Raw genomic sequence first — 21,343 nt, 5'->3', positions numbered from 1 at the left:
CACAATGTATGATTTTTTTACTATTTATTTGTATGATACAGCTCCAAATAAGTATTTGAACACCTGAGAAAATCAATGTTAATATTTACATTTGCATGGAGCGCCAGTCCGAGGGAGATAGACAGTCATGTTTAGCTTCTTCCATTTTCCAATGGTTGCTCCAAAAGTGGACCTTTTTTCACCTGGCTGCTTGCCAATTTCCCCGTAGTCCTTTCTAGCCTTGTGGAGGTGTACAATTTTGTCTCTAGTGTCTTTGGACAGCTCTTTGGTCTTGGCCATGTTAGTAGTTGGATTCTTACTGATTGTATGGGGTGGACCGGTGTCTTTATGCAGCTAATGACCTCAAACAGGTGCATCTAATTTAGGATAATAAATGGAGTGGAGGTGGAAATTTTAAAGGCAGACTAACAGGTCTTTGAGGGTCAGAATTCTAGCTGATAGACAGGTGTTCAAAAACTTATTTGCAGGTGTATCATACAAATAAATGAAGAGTTTGGTTCCAAAACGCGATAAACGCCATTTTTGGAAAAAATGAGTTACTGCCAAAATCAGTATTATATCAGCTCAATAGTTAAAAGTAAATTCTTAATTTTACGCAATATCCAATATCCGCTGTGTTATTCTGTCATCTTTTCTCCCTTTTTTTCCAAAATGTGATAAACGCCACGCCTCCTTTTTTACAGAATGCAATAAATCCATTCCTGAAATTACAGCCCACCAGTCATGCAATGTAAACAAACAATGGCGGCGCGCTGAGTACACGGAGTCCTAGTTTTCCTCATCTACTTTGTACTTCGTGATCAACAAACAAAACAAAATTATACTTTAAATTGCATTGCTAAACCTGTGATGGTTTTCTGTGACGGGAAAGAAACGTAAGCCATCAACAACTAATAATTTCCGCAAGAGGCACTCGGTTGCTTGTTCTCCCGACAGCATCAAGCTTCTCATGCTAAAACATTGACCCCAGAGGATCTTATGAAAACTTTACATTATTTTATTCAAAGTCAACGAAAATCGAGCGGGACCAAAACATTTTACATCTGATCGCTGTGAAAAATGCTAAGAGACGACGTCAAGTATAACCGCAGCAATGACAGTGAAGTAAGTGTTTTGGTTAATGCCATTAATGTTTATTTTTTAATCATTGTATACCACTAGTCAACTAAATAAATATAAAATGGTAAAGATGAATGCACATTTATACATTGATTTAATAAATTTATAGCATTTTGAAATAAAAAACTGTCATGGATTTATTGCATTTCGTTGAAAAAAGAATTCGTTTTTATAATAAATCTTTGAAAATCAAGTTATGGATTTGAATTTTTTATGTTTTTATAACCTAAAGATGCTGTGTGAAAGTTTGTAACAGAAAATAGTGGTTTTCAACCTGTCACTTTCTTGGTATAGGAAACACGTTTTTACCGAAATTTGTCAAAATGGAGTTTATTTTGGAACCAAACTCTTCAAATAGTAGAAAATCATACATTGTGATTTCTGGATTTTTTATTTTTATTTGGACATGCACCTACGATGACAATTTCAGACCCCTCCGTGATTTCGAAGTGGGAGAACTTGCAAAATAGCAGGGTGTTCAAATACGTATTTTCCTCACTGTATAGTCAAGTGCAAAGGTAAAGAGAGAAATGCTTCAGTTCTTTTTTATCAGATTATATCAGCCAAACAATCTGAATGAAAAGTACTCAAACGGCCATGCACTCCACCTACAAGTATAAAAAAAGCATCCAAAATGCATCTTGTGTGCATCCTTTAGCATAAGATTTCACCGTGGCTTTAATATTTCTTTTTCATTTTATATGAACTTTTCCTTGTTTTGCTTCCAAATTTAAAATTCCAAAACATTGATTGTTTCCAGTTTTAAAGTGAAAAAAAAAACTGATGCTGGATATTTTCATCCTTATGTAGTCTCAGACATTTTGGACACCACATATGCATTCATTCATACAAATATATACACTGTATATATAAGGGTTGTATTATATCTTACGACTGAAGTATGCAGTTTACCTTATAATGAGGCAAGTGAACATCAAGCACACTTGACAAAGATCAGCTGCCACAGGGATTTCCTGTTACACAAAAATCTGACTTTTTCCATCTCGTCTCTCTGATTAATTTGTGTCCTGAGGTTGCTTGTGTACCTCTGCCACGCACAGAGTACAAATCTCCAGGCTCTGAAATATGAACATCAATCAGCTGCGAGTGCCTTCAGGACAACATTTTACATAAAAAAATGAAACGGTGGTTTGTCATCATCACAGAGGCATTATGACAAAAAATACAATGATTTTTCAGATGTCTGAATATTCTTTTATCCAGCCGTGTGCCGGGATGCTGTGGTATTTGGGGTGGGTGTATGCGTGGTTGGTCCATGTCAGTGGTCGGTGCCCACTCTCACAGACCGGTTTGAATAATGGATTCAAAACTATAGGGGGCCATGACTGGGGTTCATAAAAAATACATCTCACTACCGGGGGACGGCAGACACAGACCAAATGTTTCACCCCTGAACAAACTCACAGTTATCATTGGAGAATCTTATTGCTCATTGTTTGCCCAAGAGACAATTCTCAAAACTTTTTATTTCAGTATCAACTTTACATGGTTCAATTATTTGCTTAACTTAGGGTTTTGTAAATAGAGTCTTTTAATTTTGCTTTTATTATTGTTCCAACAACAATCTTTAAGATTTTGGTATTTCACATTATTCAGTGTGTGATGCATGTATTAATGCATATTCTCCACGTATGTTACACTTCCAGTTTTATATCATTTCATTACACAGCTCATTGGAATGCTTGGTTCTGATTGGCCAGTCGCGACATTTGCAGGTTTGTTATTCCCAGATAACAACCACTCAAAACTAATAACACATGATGCTGTAAATCATTTTGAAAGGTACAGTTTAATATTAAACAAAAATTTAATAGAAACATTTTTTTTAATAATATATATGACATTATATTTATAAATGATTTAACCGAATAGCATGTTTTTTGACATTTGAACGTCATGTCTTACCTTAAAACAGAAAGTAAACGTGTTTTCCAAGCAGAAGGTCTATATCCCTGCCGAAAAAAAACAGCATAGACCAGCATCATTCCCATTCCGGTCCATGCTGATTTGTTGCTGGTTTAGCTGGTGGTCACCTGCATACCAGCACCAAAACACAACATTTGCTGGTCTTGCTGGTATGCTGTTTATTCCAGCAGGGATTTGTAAAAAATTAGCAAATAAAATATTTCAAATCAATATTTAATGTTTTTTACCTTATTATACCTGAGTCCTGATCACAATGTCAGGGCTTATTTCTTTAATAACAACCGGCTGCCTATAGGCTTACATTATCCCTTACTTATTTTCCTTTTAAATGCTATTTTCATGTGAAGAGTTTGTCAAAACATGTTTATTATTATGTTATCGTGTTTTTGTTGTGTTTTATTGTGCTACTTAGCTGTGTGTTTTTTTATTTATGAAGGCTTAAATCAAAACAAACCAACTGCAGTTTGACTGATATTAATGCGAATGCACAATAAAAAAGCAAGATTTTTGACAAATTTAAAATAAAATAAAAACTCTCCATGTAAACTGCAAAGGCAGTCTATCATATTCATTGACTAAATAATGCTCTTAGAAATAGTACATACCAATTTAGATTACTATCCTTTAATGAGGACAATAAAATTTGCAATAATACCATCTAGTCTATTGATAGTATTCTTATTTTTCTTGTGAAATTTTAACATTTCTCATTAAAGGGACACTCCACTTTTTTGAAAATAGGCTGATTTTCCAGCTCCCCTAGAGTTAAACATTTGATTTTTACCTCTTTAAAATCCATTCAGCCAATCTCCGGGTCCGGCGGTACCACTCTTAGCATAATCCATTGAATCTTATTAAACCTTTATCATTGCGCTAAAAAATAACCAAATATTTTTGATATTTTTCCAATTTAAAACTTGACTCTTCTGTAGTAACATCGTGTACTAAGACCGACAGAAAATTAAACGTTGTGATTTTCTAGGCAGATATGGTTAGGACTATACTCTCATTCTGGCATAATAATCAAGGACTTTGCTGCCGTAACATGGCTGCAGGAGGCACAATGATATTACACAGCAACCAAAAATAGTCCCCTTAGTAACTTTCTACTCCAACAGTATCTGTCTGCAGACAGACCCGACTCATTTTCAATAGCAGGAGACTATTTTCGGGCACTGCGTAATATCATTGCGCCTCCTGCAGCCATGTTACGGCAGCAAAGTCCTTGATTATTATGAGAGTTTAGTCCTAGCCATATCGGCCTAGAAAATCGCAACTTGTTAATTTTCTGTCAGTCTTAGCACACTATGTAACTACAGAAGAGTCAAGTTTTACATAGGAAAAATATTGAAACTATTTGATTATCTTTTAGCGTGATGCTAATGGTCTAATCAGATTCAATGTATTATGCTAAGCTATGCTATAAGTGCTAGCGCCAGACTCGAAGATCAGCTGAATGGATTGCAAAACGGTAAAAATGAAATGTTTCCTTTAATATTCAAAACAATAAGAGCTACAAAATTACAATTTGGTACTGTATTTTGATGAGAAACGATTATTAGGTTCACAATAAAATCTTTGGTAGCTATTGTTGCACAGATTGAGACTCTTTTCACACCGAGCTGTTGTGTGGCTTAAAAATATGTTTAGCTTATTTATTTGGTTTTTCCTTCATTGCCCTCGCTAACTGAGTTTTCGCCATTTCTTTATCATACCACAGTAATGTCTATCATTAACAGCTCCCCTCGCCTCCTCTTAACCGTCTCTCTCTCTGTTTCCACTTTTAGGCATTCCCCTCTTTCTCTCTCTCTCTCTCTCTCTCTCTCGCTCGCTCGCTCATTCTCAGTACCTCCCTCCTCTTCAGTCTTCAGTTGGTGGGCAGGAACTGAGTCAGTTGCTGAAGGAGCAGAGAGAGGAGAGAGAAAGAGAGAGAAAGAGAGAGAGTGAGTGAACTGAGTCTGGGTCAGCTTGGACTGTCATATCAGACATTCAGAGAGAGAGAGAGAGAGAGAGAGAGAGAGAGAGCGAGCACAGCAGGAGAGGGGAGGTATGTCAGAGGATGTGGTTTCTCTTAGCTTGCAGAACATTGCACATACTTTGAGCATGACCTAAACAGCAGCACGCGAAGTGTGTTTTCTGCGCTCCGTCTGCCGCAGGACCCATCCGCTTGGCATCTCCTGGAGCTTGGATCTTCTGTTTGTTATTGTGCTGCCACATCAAAAGGGAATAGAGCAAGGAGATTTGTATCCCGGTCATCCCTCTTGCGGTTCACGCGCTGGTTAGTGGAGTCACACGGCAGCTTGACTTCAGATCAGTGACTTAAACTTGCAGCGCCTGCGTATCGAAACCTTCACAACAGGTAAGGAGACATTTTTAGTTTGTTTCATCTCAGTTGTATGTAGATCTTTAACCTGGATGTAACATAAATACATTTCTTGCTGATCAGAAGTTGCTCTTTCGTAGACAAGGAGAATTAAAGAGTTTTAACTCAGCTTTTGACTAAAGTTTCATGTTTCTCACGTTGAGATGTTTCTGCAAAAATTCTTTTGAAGAAGAACTGAGATCATTGTTAACATGTAGTAAGAGCTACAGTATAAAATCAATACACCATAACTCACATGATTAAGTCTTGGATGAACTTTTGTAGTTCGAGATATTTTTCTCTTATACAACTCTGATGTGAGATTACTTGAGTTTTTTTTGAGATGCAGGATCATCTTCATGTGTGAATGCACCTCTCCATGTATGGCTATGATATGAAATAGATCTGTATTAAATAGTTGTTGAAATTCTCTTTGGGAGGTGCTCATAAAGATCCCAGCTGTCTGTTTATCTTTACAGCAGTAAAAGATTCAATCATGGAAAGCCACAAGTTTGCCACCGTGTGATGCATGCTTGATCTAATAACACGCGCACCCGGGCGTGCTCCTAAAAGTCTATCACACAGACCAACGGTTTAGTTTCCACTCGCGGGTCACGCGATACTGACAGGAAGCTGCACACCTGCCTTCAATGCTTGACTGCTGACTTTTTCTTTAAAAAAAATTGTGAAAAGAACGTTGTGGTCAGAGGATGAATGAAGAGAACGAGAGAAAGTAACGCAATGTTTACACCGGATATGATTTGCGTGCCAAAAGTACATCACAAAGACTGTCTTTAACAAAATATATTAAATATTTTAAAAAATGTAAACATTGACAAACTTTGTATGCGTTTAGCTTTGTTTTAATCGATTTATAAATAACTTCTTACCCTTAACTGTCTTGACGTATTACGCCGCATTCAGACAGCCAGCGATGTTATCGCTGTGTGTCGCCCGTCTCTTTCAATGAGGCGTTTCTAAATCTGCTTGTCATACACAAATGAGTTCCATCCACGCCAATAACTGACGAGAGAAGGATGACGTGAACTCCACTGCTTCGTTCTCATTGGTAGTCGCTCCCGAAATTCGCTCGACATTTACATAAAGTTAAACTTTTCTTAACTTTCTCGCGTCGCTTGACATACGGTCGCCAACGGTCACTTTCGCTCGTACCGCCGGAAGTCGCCCGGTTTCCATTGAAATGAATGAGATCGTGTCGCTCTGCTACTGCTGGTTGCTGGCTGTCTGAATGGGGGGTAACTCAACTTGCGCATGCACAGTGTAGTCTGGATGTATGTTGTGTGGCACTATATACAGTGCCAATCATGTTCACTGTCTGCGTGTCTTGATTATTGGTATTATGAGATTAAAACTCCGAAAATCTACTAAGAGCTGTTCACCCTGCCTATAAATGCATCTTCAGCAGAATTTTAAAATATAAATATATATTTTTTTTTAAACAGGAACCTTATCATAGTCATGTAAATCATTATCACAAGGTAGCGTCTGGCGTATGTTTTCAATTGTTTTTTCAATGCAAGTGCGGCGCTTTTCAAAAAAGCCAGCAGCTGGCGGTTTTTTCGCACTGAAAGCCGGCGCTCAGAGGTTTTTCCGCGCTGAGCACAAAGAGTTGAAAAATATTTAACTTTGTGTGAAAAGCTCAACTCGTCAATGTCACTTCTCACACGGTCGTCCAATCACAGTGGAGGAGGGGTGGGATAAACATTACAACAACCAACCGGCGAATCGTTCTACGACTGATAAACAAAGCAGAAGTATTACAACAACCAAAGCACTCAGCTGAAAAGGCTGGCAGTCAGTGTCTCCCTTGTGTTTTTTAGCACAAGCGTGCCGCACAAGCCCTGAAAAGTGAACTCAAAACGTCTCGATCGCCCCCTAGTGACTGGTCCCAGTTTAGGTCATAAACCCTGCCTCCCCATGTTATTCAATGGGACTTGAGACCAACTAAACAATTTAATTGAACTTCAATTATTTTTTTCCGAAACTGGTTTTTGTTATTTACTGTAGTTTTTATCACGCTGATGTTAATTCAAGTGTTTGTTTTTAGTTGGTTATTTAATGCTATAAAAACGATAGTTTCACTTCATGATTGACAGCTGTGATATGCGCATTCTGCGAGAGCAAGGACGGGGCCTTGCTTTCGCGGCTTTACTTCCCGCTCACTAGGGCTGCTCGATTATGGGAAAAATCATAATCCCGATTGTTTTGATAAAAATCTTAATCTCGATTATTTAACACGATTACTTAAATGACTGTAAAAACATGCATTTATACATGGGCTTGACATTAACTTTTTTGCTCACCAGCCAAAGTGGCTAGTTGTTTTCCAAAGTTACTAGCTACTCAGCATTTTCACAGGCCACAATTTTGTTGCTGGTAAAATAAATTTTATATGATTAAACTTGACTTTGGCATCCTAAAATTACTTTAATTTGAGCAAATTTACTTGGTTTAGCTAAATTAGATGCTGATTGAATTTCAAATGCAGTCTGACCACCCAAATTAGGACAACATTAGCTGGTATATACCAGGTATATCAGTATAGATCATATCATATATTTAGGTGCATAAAAACAGTCTAGTAAGGCATAAATAGATTTACATTGAATGAATATACTAAAAGTGGAGCAGGGGTGTAGAAGATTAACTGAAAAGATATACACAAAACCCCTCGACAACCACTTTAAATATTTATTAACAACAGCAGTCAAGAAATGTACATGAATTTTACTTTCAACTTGTTTATGCAGATTGTATTTTATATGCTTGATCATGTTTTCTGTTAAAAGTGATTTAAGACTTTTAATGACAACTGTCGAGAGGGCATTATTGTTGCCCAAAGTAGCTTACATTAAAATGATGCGCGAACCTCTCAGCTGGCGGGTTTCATTTGATTTCGTGTGCATTCAGGAATGCGCTGAATTTCTCTCCGCTCTTGCCCTGAGAATGTGCACGCAATATATATCTCTCCAATCACTTCCATGCAATTGTTGTATCTTTCCCGAAGTGTGTATGCGCTCAGACTGCGTCCTCTTGTGCATTCGCAAATCCATCACCTCTCGCGCGCTCTCTGGGAGGTGGTGCTTTGGTCCGCAACGCTCCGCTGAACGCGCGCGCGTCTCCACAAACGGTCGCAGCCGAAATATACCCGCATTTGGCGCGTGTTAATGTTAAGCCCTGCATACATTCAATGCATTGTTTAGTGTTGCTGCAGAAGGCTACACGTGTCAAAGCAGTAGTGTTTAAGTGCCAGCAGAACGCGATTCACATTTTAAACACGATCGCTTGAAATGCATATAACTTTACAAACATAAACAGGATTATTACCTAGTGACCTGACTTTAAACAGATGACTGAGCGCGCAGCTCTCTGCACGGAGAGCGGTGCCACGATCCAGCTGATATTTTAAACGTGAGGGATAGTTTGCCTCCGCTCGCTTGAAAAGCATAAAACTGAACAAATACATGAGGATTTCTACTTCGTGTGCGAGGCGCAGCTGCTTATGACGCGTCGGATTAATGACTCAAAACGAAATAACAGAAATGCGGCACACTAATCGATCTCCCTCGATTATCTTGTTTTTGCAATCGAAATGTGCAAAAATCGAAATTGAAATCGAAAAACGATTAATTGCACAGCCCTACCGCTCACTACTGCGCAGGACTGGTCCCGAAATCGCTACTGCGCAGACTCAAGACGCAAGATGTCAGTGCCATATCGGGACACTGATGACTTCACTTTTCACCAATGGAAGAGAGCGAATGGGTCGTCCATCTTTTTTTACAGTCTATGTTTCAGCCGTGTTTAAAAGCTTTGGTGTGCACACCCCCTAACTTCACCTTAACTCCTCCCCCATTATAATTTACCTTAATTTAATCCAGTTCTGGGGCTCTTTCTAGAACAGCAAGTCAAAGTCATGTAACATCACTTTTAGGAATAGATGGGCAGGTGAATTAACACGACATTGAGCAAGCACCTTCTTCTACCGAGACGCAGAAAATCATTAAGTGCAAGCCTTACAGTGGATGGAAACGACTTGTTGTTGAGTGTACATCGGTTTTACACATTATAACCATGCATTATACATGTAGCATTGAATGAGTGCCCTCGATATGTTTACTATTGGACACCACAATTGACTGTACTTAAATAGTGCACTATATAAAGTTATAGAGCTCCGGTTGTTGATGTCACGAGTCTTAAACTCCACCATTTTGGCAGGCAATCGTATAGCACTTGAGCACTGTAGCATTGGTATTGAACAATAATTTTAAACAAGAATTTATTTATAAGGGTTTTATGTTGATAGTAACATGAAATAATGAGAGGATCTGTTATGTTTCATCTATTAAGTTTTAAATGTACATAATCTATATCTTTTGAATTAAAGTACGCAGTGAACTCTGTTGCCATGAAACTCCTGCAGGCGCCATTTATTTCATATTCACTCCCGGCTGTCCTTGCCTAATGGCGTACACAGAATGGGTCACGTGACGTCTGGACCTCTATAGGGACTGTTTTGTTGTTTGTTTATGTTGTTAATTATATTTCATACCAGTGGATTTTCTTTGAAAATGAAGTAGGATGTTGGATGATGTTTACTCTTACTTAATCTAGCCACTGTGTACATTTAATGTGCATTCCTAATGACAGCAAATTAACCAAAATGGCCAGTTCTTATTGAAAATACATGACTTCAGATCGCTAGACGTTTCAGTGTGAATGCCCCTTAGGAAAGGAATGTAAGTCAAATCAGTTCCAGGCGGCTGTAGAGAGGCTGTGAGCGTTCAGTCGCGCTGTGCCCGGCGCCTCAGGACTAAAGACACAGAGCTGCTGTTGTCAGAGGAATCTGGTGCATCACATCATGGGCTCATCATCACCTTTGACCTTACACATACTCTCTATTAGAGAGTTTACTGTTGTTGTTCTTACAGTAGAGAGGAACACTGACTTCCTCTGTGTCATATGTTCATCAGCAAAAACATTTTGTAACAGCTCAGTAACTTAAGGAGACAAGGTTCATAAGACAAAATCCAGTGTAAAGTCATTTCAGATAGTTGTTTCTAAACACATTATAAATGTTAGTAATGTATTGCTAAAACACGTTTTTCCACATTTCTGTGTTAAGGGTCCTCATTTATAAAGCGTGCGTATGCACGGTTTTGATCGTAAAGTCCATTTTATAAAAACTGTCTTTGACGTGGAAAAGTGCTTTGCGTCACGTAAGGATCTGAGCAGATGTACGCACTTTTGCTTGTTCGCAGTGGCGGCTCGTGACTGCTCATCTGAGGGACGCAAATTCAAAATAAGTGTTCGGAGTGTCATGTGTGTTGCTTGCGTTTTCAAAATATGTGTTTGTTGCGTCATGTGAACCATGTGCATCACGTGTTTTGTCAAAATAAGTGTCTGCTGCACACGTGTCAAAACTGTTCAGACGCGTCTAAAGTGTTTATGATAAAAGAGACGCTCACGTTTACAAAATACACGCAAGACACTCAATTAACAGTAAACTCTGATATCGCATGAGATTATGCAAGTATCTGGCAAACGCGAGCGTCTCTTTTATCATAAACCCTTTAGACGCGTCTGCAGCAGGCAGTTATTTTGACAAGACATGTGATGCACATACACGCACTCGACGCGCAGAACACATATTTTAAAATTACGAACCACACACATGACGGGCTACATACATGTTGTGACCAACTTCGCATCTTGCGCCCTCGAAAAAAGAAGTTACCGGCCGCCACTGCTTGTTCAATTGCTTTAGGTTTTTAGAAAATATTCTTGCTGCTCGAAAAGGATTTAAACATTGACAGGTGCTTTTTTATATATAAATGACATTAATTAGGCATCGTTTAAATGCGTCGATTGAAACTATTTAGCTGCGCACAATTTCAAGATCATTTGTGATTTATAGACTTCAAATCTATATGCGCACGTTCATTTTTTGAATCACAAGTACACACTTTTGAGAAATGATCGTAAGATCAAATTTAGGCCATTTTATTCCGAATGTTTTATAAATACGGTCCCAGGATTATTTGGGCGGGGCTTAAATGGTGGCTCGATGATACACTGGAGTCACCGAGCATGGCCACGCCCCTAACACAATCGTGAGCATCCATTCAGGTTGTAGCAGTAGTTGAGAGAAACTGCAGCTTTCACGTGAGTGGGCGTGGTTTCAGCGGACACGCCCCCAGCATTTGAGAGCAGAAAATCATGCCTGTTTTACCAAGATTTTTTTATTTATTTGCCTTTTTTCATTCAGATTTGGCTGGGTGGTCTGTGGTGTCACAAACTGAGAACACATTTGCCCAATTGGTACCGCAATGTGTACACAGCCTAAAGGTCATCATGGGTTTGATCCCTAAAAAACGCACATAGCCTAAAGGTTAAAGTAAAATTTATTTGGATTAACGCTTCTGTTTAATGCATAAATGTTAAACTATACCATTTGGTCCTGTCCACCAGACATAAATTGCATGGAAAAGCAATAGGACATTTTTCCATAGCAAACTAAAGGTCCTACGTAGTAGGTTCAATCTCAAAGTCTCCAATTAATCTTAAAGGGGACATTTCACAAGAAATTTTTAAGATGTAAAATAAATCTTTGGTGTCCCCAGAGTACATATGTGAAGTTTTAGCTCAAAATACCTACTCTGTAGGTGAGATGAAATGTGTCGTTTTTGGGTATATCCTTTTAAATGCAAATGAGCTGATATAATGTAAACACTGATTGCCATAATGGTGCTTTGTTAAATAAATAAAAAAACACAATTGTGCTGTCAATCATTGTGTTGGATTAAGGGCCGGTACTAATATAATAAGATCCCCTTTTGACATCACAACGGGAGCCAAATTTCAATGACCTATTTTTTTCACATGCTTTCAGAGAATGGTTTAACAAAACTAAGTTACTAGGTTGATCTTTTTCTAGGTTGATAAAAGCACTGGGGACCCAATTTCAGCACTTAAACATGGAAAAAGTCAGATTTTTATGATATGTCTCGTTTAATTCCTGTCAGTAACATTAAAGAGATTTTTGATCAGTTAGCTTGTGATATTCACACTTTTCTTGTGATTCAGCATGACTCACGTTTCACAATTTTTGGGGGGTTGTTTTCTGCATACAGTATGGCTTCGTTCAGTTTTTAAAGATCACTTTCTGCTTAAAAATGTGCGTGACAGATGTAGCATAAGGTAAACGTGTAGCCGTGGATAAATGTGTCTTTGCCCGACTCCTGTTTATTCTACCTGTATCATCCTCAGCAGCTGGGCTGTTGTGTTTGCAACGTGATTAATAGACGTCGAGCTCCAATATTTAAGTAACCTAATTAAGAGCAAAAAAAATCCTCTCTTGCGCTCAATTACGTCTAATTTAGATAATTGGAATGCTTTAGTGCATTCGAAACTTAATTACGACTTTTGAAGGAGACGTGACTCGCAAAAGACCGACACGCTATTTGTCACTGTCTCTCTCGTACCTCCCCACCGAAAGCTTTTCTGCGGCCTTTGAAAAGCTCCCCCTTAAGTTCAATTAAGGCGGCGCTGCAGAGCTATGCTCCAGGAGAATACGTTCACCGTCTCCTGTGATTAAACAGCCTACAAATCAGATGTCACATTCGCTGTTCGCCGCACCTTTTTCACAGCTGAGTCAGTGCGCTTAGCCATGCGCCTTGATGGAAGATGAATAGTAATTTTTGTTCTTCTGCCACGCAAGGTGCCACTTTGAACGGATTACGCTTCCCGGATGCATGCGAAGATTCGATTCTTCCCTCTTGCCGCAGAAATGAGCTTTTGCCACAAATATTCAGGCCGCTGGCAAAGCAGAGAGTAATCAAAGCAAGAAATATGCAAACGCTGCAGGAAAACACACGCTTTAAGTATTTAAGACCGGAGAATAAAGCACCTTTAATATTTCTTGAAGACACATCGACTCGCTTTGGATTGAGTGGCCAGGAAAATTGCTGTGATATTGATTGTGTAATGCTTAAGTAGGACTTGTCGATACTTTATTTGAACCCAAAGGCTTTGTTTTGCAATTTGGAAATGACCGGAGGCAAATGCACAGCATACAGGGATGATTTTCTTGGAATGTGCATGTGTTAAGAAAAAAGACAAAATGCTTCATCCACTAACTTGTGGTAACATAACAAACTGTCTCATGGATATAAAATGAGAGGTATCACAGTCTTAAGCCCTGGATACACTGCAGGATTTTTGCACTCCTGTAAGTTCATTACCATTGTGCAACATGGATCATTTAAACTTGGGTACGACAAGCATGTAGGATGTACGATGATGTCGGAGGCTTTGGCGGCTGCGTCACACGTTGTATCAGCAAACATACTTTGCATTGATCATGCTGAATATCTGACAAACTATCGTAGGCTATCTTTGGATGCAAGACCGGGAAAACGACCATCTTTGAACCTTTCTCACTGTACGACCACCGATGAAGAGCCACGATCACAGAAATCACAACGATTGTTTCACGATGGCAAACTTTCATCTGGGACAGCCAAAAATTGTGCTGTCTATCTCAGGCTTTAGATCATAGTATAAGTAATTTTAATTTTACATGGTAATGATACGTTGATAAAGGTTAGCAAGAAATTTGTTGAATGAATGGTTATACAGTATAGTACAAGTGCATATGGTGATGCCCGTTTTGGACAATATACTGCAGGCCCTTACACTGCAAAAAATTATTTTCAAGAAAAAAACTCTTGCATAGAACAAAAAAAAAATCTGCCAATGGGGTAAGCAAATTTTTCTTGAATTTAGTGTTTAAGAAAAATTTTCAAAATTTTAGCTTACCCCATTGGCAGATTATTATTATTATTATTTTTTTGCTTGTTTTATGCACAAAATTACTTAAATTTGATATTTTTGATCTAAAAACTAAACTTATTTTCTTGGGTCATTGTGCTCATCAAGAAAAAGCATCTTAATTTAAGAATTTTTAGATATTTTTACTGAAAACAAGACAAAAATACTAAGACATTTTTCTTGAAAATAATTTTTTTCCAGTGTAAATATCAAATTTGAATATTTTTTTACGAACTTGACTAGACACCAGTGGCAGCTCGTGACTTCTGATCCGAGGGGCGCAAATTCAAAATAGGCATTCGGGGTGTCATTTGTGTTGCTTGTGTTTTCAAAATACGCGTCATGTTAACCATGTGCATCACGTATTTTTTTCAAAATAAGTGCCTGCTGCACACGCATCAAAACCGTTTATGATAAAAGAGACGCACACGTTTACAAAATACACGCAAGACACTCCCTTAACAGTTAACCTTTTAAAAAATGATGCATGAGATTATGAGAGTATCTGGCAAACGCGAGCGTCACTTTTATCATAACCCCTTTAGACGTGTCTGCAGCAGGCACTTATTTTGACAAGACAAATGAGTAGGATCGCTCGACGCGCAGAACACATATTTTGAAATTACAAACAACACACATGACGGGCTACATGCATGTTGTGACGAACTTCACATCGAGCGTCCTTGAATAAAGAAGTCACCGGCCGCCACTGCTAGACACAAACCAAAATATACAATTATTCATAAACAAGTCATAGAAACAGCTTTATATTATGTTACGTACAAAACATTGAAATTAACTTATTATTATTAACTTTTTCAGCACATAAATTAAATTGTCAAGGTTGCATGGCAATCTTCGCTTGACTTGTTTGGGACACATGCCTGTATGCTTTTTCACATTTACTCCTATTCACATTTCAATGTAAAATTCTCATTAAAGGAGACGAATGATATCTGCACAGATTCATAAATAATACAAAGGTTGTCACATTTCTGCTTTATAACGCTATACCATCAATCTCCACAGATTTACATTTTCTAAATGAAATAACGTTTCCTTATAAAATAAAATGGCATATAATCCACATTAAGATCACAAAGAGAAAAAGACAGAACATGACAACATCCCCATTGAAGGAGGATTAAGGGAGAAACTCACAGACTGGAGATATCGCTCTCCTTTCTTCTCTTGAGTATGAAATCGTTGTCAAGGGGCTCGTTCCCATGGCAATTCCATCCACCGTGTCTGGGTTTCCAGCATGGCCGTGCCCAGACCTTGAACGCCGAGAGGATGAGTTTTCTAGGTTCACGCTGAACAAAAGAGGAAGTGTCTCACCCCCCTCCATCCCGTCTGTCCTAGGGCTACAGCAAAAAGGTTTATAAAGAGACAATCTGTGAAAAGAGTTTCAGTATGTCTACATTACGCCGAGACAGCATTCGTTCTATAATTGTGGTTTTTATTATACATGGCTTCCTAATTATCTAAACAAGCAGTAAAGCAGTGTCTGGAAATACATGGGGGTCTGGAGCTACAGGGCACGTAAAGCAGGAACGCTTTCCCAAGTCACCAATTAACCCCAATCTTTATCTAAATTATACTGTGACATCTTGTTTAAGCTTGACTTTGTCATTACTACAACCACACACACAGTAAAAACATGGTGTTTGTACAGTACGTGTAGCTCTCATTTAAAGAAACAATTCAGACACACAGTCTTTATTTTTTTCACAAAGGTCTTTATTGGCTTCACTAAGTCATGTGAGTACTATTTTCACTGTATCTTTTTAGTCATTTTTTGTTTATGGCATCAGTGGCGGCTGGTTACTTTTCTTCCGAGGGGCGTGAATTCAAAATATGTGTTTTGAGTGTCATGTGTGTTGCTCGTAATTCCAAAATATGTGTTCGTTGCGTCATGTGAACCATGTGCATCATGCGTCTTGTCAAAGTAAGTGCCTGCTGAACACACGTCGAAATGGTTTATGATAAAAACTTTTAAATATGGGTATTTTTCTTAAAAAAGAGATCAGATTCTGAAAGATTTTCAAAACATACATGAAGTTTAAAATTAGTAAAAAAAAAATTGCTTCAGTTTTTTATAAATTGGGTATAATCGTGGTATTACATATTAACATAAAAACTCATCAGAAGCACGTTTTTTTTCATGCAATTGTTTTCTCTTAATTGACAAGATAACTCGTCAATTGCGGGAAAAGAGTTAAGGGAGTATCTGGCAAATGCGAGTAATTTTTTGTTTATGGCATCAGTGGCGGCTCGTGACTTCTCTTCTGAAGGGCGTGGATTCAAAATATGTGTTTGTTGCGTCATGTGAACCATGTGCATCATTTGTCTTGTCCAAATAAGTGCCTGCTGCACACGCGTCGAAATGGTTTATGATAAAAACTTTTAAATATGGGTATTTTTCTTAAAAAAAAAAACATAGCAAAAAGTTGCAGTTTTGTCGTTTTTTTAAGAAATCAGATTCTGAAAGATTTTCAAAACAAACATGGAATTTGTAAAAATTTTTTGCTTCAGTTTTTTATAAATTGGGTATAATCGTGGTATTAAATATTAACATAAAAACTCATCAGAAGCACGTTTTTTTTTCATGCAAATGTTTTCTCTTAATTGACGAGATAACTCGTCAATTGCGGGAAAAGAGTTAAGGGAGTATGTGGCAAATGCGAGTAATTTTTTGTTTATGGCATCAGTGGCGGCTCGTGACTTCTCTTCTGAGGGGTGTGGATTCAAAATATGTGTTCGTTGCATCATGTGAACCATGTGCATCATTTGTCTTGTCCAAATAAGTGCCTGCGGCACACGCGTCGAAATGGTTTATGATAAAAGAGACGCTTTCGTTCACAGAATACTCACAAGGAAAGTCACTTAACATTAAACTCTGATTACACATGAGATTAACTCATTCCCCGCCAGCCAAGTTTCACAAAATGCATTCCAGAAAAATTTTCTTCTAAAAATATATAAACATACAAATATATTAGATGAAAGAACAGACCCTCTGCTTTCACACAAACAAACAAAATGGTTTTATCTTATATATTTTTCCCTGATTATAAAACTCTTAAATATGGGTACTAAAAAAATTAGAAAAAAAACTGAAATAATTGCATTTTTGTGAAGGTTTTTTTTAGACATCAGATTCAGAACATTTATCAAAACATACACAGAGTTTAAAATTAGTAAATCATTTTTTGCTTCAGTTTTTTATAAATTGGGTAAGTGCGGTATTATATATTAACATAAAAACTCATCAGGAACACGTTTTTTTCATGCAAATATTTTCTCTTAATTGACGAGATAATTCGTCAATGGCAGGGAAAGAGTTAAGGGAGTATCTGGCAAATTAGTCTCTTTTATCATAAACCCCTTTCGAAGCACCTGCAGCAGGCACTTATTTTCATGACTTGCAGTTTACATGACGTGCCGAACACATTTTTTGAAATGACAAGCCACACACATGACGGGCTACATACATGTTGTGACGAGCTTCGGATTGTGCGCCCTCCAAAAAAGAAGTCATCGGCCGCCACTGATAAGTATAACTTTCACAGTATCTTTTGATTCATTTTTTGTTTATGGCATAAGTGGCGGCTCGTGACTTCTTTTCCGAGGGGCGTGAATTCAAAAAAATGTGTTTGTTGCGTTATGTAAACCATGTGCATCTTGCGTCTGGTCAAAATAAGTGCCTGCTGCACACATGTCAAAATGGTTTATGATGAAAGAGACGCTTTCGTTCACAAAATACTCACAAGACACTCACTTAACCCAAAACTCTGATTACACTTGAGATTAGCTCATTCCCCGCCAGCCTTTTTTTGAAAAGTTGCCCGCCAACATTTTTGTGATTTTCACAAAGGTTTCGCAAAATGCCTTGTAGGATAATTTTCATCTAAAAATATATAAACATACAAATATATCAAATGAAAGAACAGACCCTCTGCCTTCAAACAAAATGGTTTTTTGAAAAAAGCTGAAATAATTGCATTTTTGTGAAGGTTTTTCTATAGAGACTCAGATTGTGAATGATTATCTTAAAACATATATGGAGTTTAAAATTAGTAAAAAAAAAATTTTGCTTCAGTTTTTTTATAAATTGGGTAATCGCTGTATTACACATTAACATAAAAACTCATCAGGAACACGTTTTTTTCATGCAAATATTTTCTCTTAATTGACGAGATAACTCGTCAATTGCAGGGAAATAGTTAAGGCCGGGGTATACCTTTTTTCCGCGTCCGACTCGTTCGGGCACGCGTCCGCGCAGCTTTCCAAGTATACTCCCTGCGGCTACACGCAGATGGCCTTATTCGACACTATACGCAATACAAATGATCTCTTATTCAAATTATTAGTCTAACAGGCCGTCAGGGCAAACACAGTTTAGTACAAACAACAAGACAACAAAGAACAGGAATCAAACATTATGGTAACAAACATGCTCCACAGCTTTCTGTTCTTGGAAGAAGTAAAAGTTAAAGAAGAAAAACGATAGTGTGTGTGCAAATGCTGTCTATTTCCTTTGTATAATTGTTTATAGTGGAGTGACCTGTCTAAATATTTTCACTCGCATGCGCTGTTGTACGCGGACTGTACGCGCACTGTCTGCGCGGTCTCAAATTTTGGGCTGCACGCGGACGGTCCGCGCGGCCGGCAGCAGACCCTCCTGATGACAAAAATGACGTCATGCGGACGGCGCGCATACGCAAACGTCCCTAGTATACTTTCGGCTTTAAGGGAGTATCTGGCAAATGTAAGCGTCTCTTTTATCATAAACCCCTTTCGAAGCACCTACAGCAGGCTCGTATTTTCATGACTCACAGTTTACATGACCTGCCGAACAAAAATTTTGAAATGACAAGCCACACACATGACAGGCTACATACATGTTGTTACGAGCTTCGCACTGTGCGCCCTCAAAAAAGAAGTCACCGGCCGCCACTGATTAGTAGTAGGGATGTCAAATTATGCATTTTCCCATATTCGATGATCATTTAAATTAACGATCAATCAATCGAATAATCGTTAACAGTAATAGTGCAATAAGCCATTACAGCAGTGGTATATAGCCAATGACATAGAAGTGTGCATAAAAACGCCAGCTTCCTCACGCGAATTAAAAGATTTTATTTTGTCTAAATAATATGCTAGTGGGATTGTAAAATAAGTCAAATGTAGTTGGTGTTTTGATAAAAATCATCAATTTAATCTCGTAACGAAATATAATGACTAATAGACATAGTAAACTCCGCCTCATAACGGGCACTCCGCACAGTCGCATGCATCCATGACAAAATAAAAGTTTCATTATCATCAAGTGTTATTTTTCTAGTTGTTCACCTCGCTTTCTGAGTCGTCGATACACCGCTTGTTGTAATTATATCCAAGAAGCACACGAAAGGGCACTTTTCCCGTCGTTACCTCAGCTTTAGACCTGCGGCGTACTTTCAGCAAAGATGCTTATGTTATGAAGACTTCAACCTTCCATTAGAAAACCCGCAACAGTGTTTAGCGTGTAGCGCCTCGGCCAGTCATGATGATGATCAATGATATACTGTATGCTGCGGGCATTCAGAGTGTAACGACAGTCAGTTACAGTTTACATTTAACAGTTTCTTGCCAGAATTTAAGTTTTTCATTTTAATCTGTTTATTAAAAACGGCTTCTGGACGCCTTCCCTGTGTAAAGCAGCGTTAGCAGCGCTGCTATGCTAATCTTGCAGGCTTCCCTGAAGAGGGTCTTTGCTTTCAGTATCCTAACTGTGTTTAGATTTTCGGCATCGGACCCTCTCAGATCCTCTGCGGATGCAATTTTGTTACGTTAGCAGCCAGCCTCGTCTCGAATGAGGACAAAAAGCCCAAGTGTGTGTTTGGCATCGAGCATCATTGTGATCATGGCTAGTTTAACTTCTTCGCGCTTGGTTCGTTTTTTCACCAGCTGTGTATGTGCTTTGCGCAGGCGCCGGACACACGTGCTTGCTTTTTCGTCAATCGTTAAGTTTTATCGATTTAATTCTTATCGACAATTAATCGAAGATCGATTAATTGTTTACATCCCTAATTAGTAGCCTACTACTTTAACAGTATCTTTTTAGTCATTTTTGGTTCTTGGCAGTAATGAAGCACTTATATTCACGTGTCAGCAATTTTCCCAAAATGTCCAGATGAGGGGTCTTTGTTGGGGACAGAGTCAAGGAAGGAAGTCAAACACAGGGACTGCCTCATTCTGACCTCAAGAGAGTATTTTCCCCGTCGAGCTGACGAAAACACAGGACAGGAAACGATGCCTTGTGGCACTTTATCTAATTTGCCACATAAAAGTCTGTGGGTCAAACAGAGAGTTTTGAGTTGTTCTTGTCGGCACGCATCTCTAAACCAGACCTAGGCTTCAAGCAGAGCTAAACTTTGTCCATTTTACTAAAACTGTTATCAAATTAACCCATCTTAGCTGTGGTAAATGTGTCAACACATCATGTCTGACAGTTCATTAACATCCGCAATGGGTCATTGCTGTGAAAATGATGTTATTCACTAACTTTCTGTGTCTGCGTATAGTTGCACCAGACCAGAGTGTTTTGACTTTCTTTCATAAAAGTCCCTTGCTCACAAAAAGAGACACAAGTCAGAGGAAAACCCTTTGCCTGTCACGCTTTCTTTTTCATGCTTTCCCCCTTTATTTTGGACGATTGAGTGTGCAAACCCGTACTCCTTCACTGTCAGTCACTGCTGTGCACTGGGGACAGTTGCCAGGTTGACTGGGGAGACGGTTCTGCCAAAAGCTTGCAGCGTGAAGAGGAGGGAGTAGTCGCTCTGAAATCATAAACATTTCCCACTTCCTCCATCAGCTCTAAAAATACCTCACTGCCCTCCCTTCATCTCTATCAGCTATGCAAATATCAGTCCCTCCAACCAACTTTTGTTTTCCTCACGAATCATCACACCCCCCTCTTAGGTTTCGCTTGGTTTCTCACGCGGATGCGGCGCGCGCTTAGCCTGTTGTCTCTCGAGAGGCCATGTCTGAGCTCAAAAAGGCACTTGTAAC

At 38.6% G+C, this 21,343-nt stretch overlaps 1 protein-coding gene across 3 annotated transcripts in view; it reads left to right on the top strand.

Moving 5' to 3' along the window:
* Positions 1 to 4,963: 4,963 nt before the first annotated feature.
* Positions 4,964 to 21,343, top strand: part of rftn1b (raftlin, lipid raft linker 1b) — a 132,713-nt gene continuing 116,333 nt past the window's right edge. For 2 of the 3 annotated variants that reach the window (XR_008645870.2, XM_055211364.2), the window contains exon 1: positions 4,965 to 5,425. The gene's annotated coding sequence lies outside the window, so the exon portion shown is untranslated. Of the gene's footprint in view, positions 5,426 to 21,343 lie in introns of all 3 variants that reach the window. The other variant, XM_055211365.2, reaches the window with a different exon arrangement.

Source organism: Misgurnus anguillicaudatus, chromosome 10, assembly GCF_027580225.2.
Source record: "Misgurnus anguillicaudatus chromosome 10, ASM2758022v2, whole genome shotgun sequence".
Taxonomy (NCBI): Eukaryota; Metazoa; Chordata; class Actinopteri; order Cypriniformes; family Cobitidae; genus Misgurnus; species Misgurnus anguillicaudatus.
Note: the sequence above shows the minus strand (reverse complement) of the source record. Positions and strands in the feature narration are given on the sequence as shown.